We start from the raw sequence: 3,257 nt of genomic DNA, 5'->3' as shown, positions 1-3,257 counted from the left end.
TCAGAGATGCTGTCTGAGGCCTTGCAAGACCTCAGAACCCGACTTCTAGTGGCACCGGAAGTCAGGTCGCAATGTAACCTCATGACGTCATGTGCAGGGCACCCATTACCTGGGGCCCATAAGTAGAATCATAGAATCATAGAATCATAGAGTTGGAAGAGACCACAAGGGCCATCGAGTCCAACCCCCTGCCAAGCAGGAAACACCATCAGAGCACTCCTGACATATGGTCGTCAAGCCTCTGCTTAAAGACCTCCAAAGAAGGAGACTGCACCACACTCCTTGGCAGCAAATTCCACTGTCAAACAGCTCTTACTGCCAGGAAGTTCTTCCTAATGTTTAGGTGGAATCTTCTTTCTTGTAGTTTGGATCCATTGCTCCGTGTCCGCTTCTCTGGAGCCGCAGAAAACAACCTTTCTCCCTCCTCTATGTGACATCCTTTTATATATTTGAACATGGCTATCATATCACCCCTTAACCTCCTCTTCTCCAGGCTAAACATGCTCAGCTCCCTTATCCTGGCTACTAGCCGCTGACAGTTGTATCCATTGCTTTTTTCTGGGGCTACACCCCTAAACATTTTGTGAATCTAAGTTTGGTCTCATTGACGGGCAGTATTTCAATATGAGTACGAAAATGAGAGTACCCATAAACACACACACACACACACACACACACACACACTGGCTGTATCCTCCACAAATTTGACCAACCCTCTTTTAAAGCCATCCAAAGTGGCCTTTGGTGACCTTTGGTCACCTAGATGATCTCCTATCATTCCATGGTGGTCTTTTCAACCTTTATAACAGGGGTGGGGACTCTCAGGACCTGGAGGAGCCATAAGCAGCCAATCAGGCTTCTCTCTCCAGCCACTGGGACTCTCTAAAGCCACACCCTTTCTTTGATCACACACGCCCCTCTCCAGGCCATTCCCAACCTGGGCCCTGCTCTGTTCCCCTCTCTGTTGTTGTTTGTGGGGGGCTGGAATGTCTCATTGGACTGTAATAATCTGTGCTGCTCACTTAGAATGAATGTGTATTGTGTGTCACATATGGAAACCTCTGACATCTGCATGGGTAGAATATAGCCCATGATAGACAGGTGACATCTGTTGCTCCACTTGCTTGTGTCTTTGGCCCTGCCTGCTACTGGCATGCAGGTCCCAGAAGGTTGCTAATCAAGGATGGGCCTGTTCTTCCCGCTGATGGGCCTGTTCAAAGATGGGCCTGTTCTTGCCGCTGCTTGTCCACCAGGTTTCTCTTACGCACAGCAACCCAGGCCTTGTGGGCGGGGAGGGGGGGTTGCAGTGATTTTTAGGAAGTCATTAGCTTGCACCAGGCGTCCTATTGGGAAGACCCAGTTTTCTGAGTGCATGTTCTGGAAGTTGGGCAATAGGGGCAGTACAGGATTCCTTTTGGTGTACCGACCTCCCCGCTGCACCAAGGATTCCCTGCCCGAGCTGCTTCAGGTCGTGGCGGATGTCCTCCTGGAGACACCTAGTTTGGTTGTCCTAGGGGATTTTAATATCCATGCCGACACGACCTTACAAGGGGCCGCTCGGGACTTCGTGGAAAGCATGGCCTCCATGGGGCTGTCCCTGAATAAGTTTGGCCCAACCCATAGCCGCGGACATGCCTTGGACCTGGTGTTTACCTCAATGGATGTTGGTGATCTGACACTAAGTAAAAGCGAAACAAAAGAAGTGCCATGGTCAGATCACTTCCTGGTGCAACTTGACTTCTCCGCGACCCTTCCCCTCTGCAGGGAGGTGGGACCGATTCAGATGGTCCGCCCCCGCCACTTAATGGATCCAAATGGTTTCCAGAGAGTGGTAGGGGATGCTTTATCCCATGTTGATGGCCTTTCAGCTGATTCCCTGGTGGCCCGCTGGAATGTGGAGTTAACCAGGGCTATTGACTGTTTGGCTCCGAAGCGCCCTCTCCGATTGCATGGAGCCCGGACAGCCCCGTGGTTTTCCACGGATCTGAGGGCAATGAAACAATCGTTGAGACGGCTAGAGCGCCGGTGGCGGAGGACCCATTCTGAAGCTGACCGGACACAGGTTAGAGCTCAATGTCGAGCCTACCAAGTGGCAGTAGCGACGGCGAAGAAGACTTTCTTCACCGCCTCTATTGCATCTGCAGAAAACAGCAGCAGGAGACTTTTTCAGGTGGTCCGCAATCTAGCGGAACCACCTGCTACATCGGGGCCCAGTACGGGCCACATGATCTCCTGCAATGATTTTGCAAAGTTTTTTGCAGATAAAGTCGCTCAGATTAGGGAAGAGGTCGATGCCACCGTGGGAGCAGGGCCAGGGCGGGAGAGTGCTAGAGTTCTGTCTAGTCAAATTGTGTGGGATCAATTCCAATCTGTTACCTCCGAGGATGTGGACAGGCTGCTTGGACGAGTGAAACCAACCACCTGTCTCCTTGATCCTTGCCCATCCTGGCTTATAAAAGCTAGCTGGGAAGGGCTGGGCGATGGGCTTCGTGGGGTGGTGAATGCTTCCCTCCGTGAGGGAGTCTTCCCAGACCCGCTGAAAGAGGCGGTTATTAAACCGCTTCTTAAAAAACCATCTTTAGATGCGGCCACGATGGCCAACTATCGCCCAGTCTCAAATCTTCCATTCTTGGGCAAGGTGATTGAGCGAGTGGTGGCTGAACAACTCCAGGCACGCCTGGAAGAAGCGGACCATTTGGATCCCTTCCAGTCGGGATTCAGGCCTCATCACGGGACTGAAACTGCCTTGGCCGCACTGGTTGATGATCTCCGGCGGGCTAGGGACAAAGGTGAGAGCTGTTTCCTAGTTCTGCTGGATCTCTCAGCGGCGTTTGATACCATCGACCATAACATCCTTCTGGACCGTCTTGAGGGGCTGGGAGCTGGGGGTACTGTCATACAGTGGTTCCGCTCCTTCCTCCTGGGCCGTGTTCAGAAAGTTGTGGTGGGGGATGAGTGTTCAGACCCCTGGGCTCTCACTTGTGGGGTGCCTCAGGGTTCTGTCCTCTCCCCCATGCTTTTTAACATCTATATGCAGCCGCTGGGAGAGATCATCAGGAGGTTTGGGCTGGGTGTTCATCAGTATGCGGATGATACCCAGCTCTACCTCTCTTTCAAATCAGAACCAGTGAAGGCGGTGACGGTCCTGTGTGAGTGTCTGGAGGCGGTTGGAGGATGGATGGTGGCAAACAGATTGAGATTGAATCCTGACAAGACAGAAGTACTGTTTCTGGGGGACAGGAGGCGGGCAGGTGTGG

This window comes from Podarcis tiliguerta (assembly GCF_965153285.1).
Source record: "Podarcis tiliguerta genome assembly, chromosome: 4".
Lineage (NCBI taxonomy): Eukaryota > Metazoa > Chordata > Lepidosauria > Squamata > Lacertidae > Podarcis > Podarcis tiliguerta.
This window is presented reverse-complemented; position numbering follows the sequence as displayed.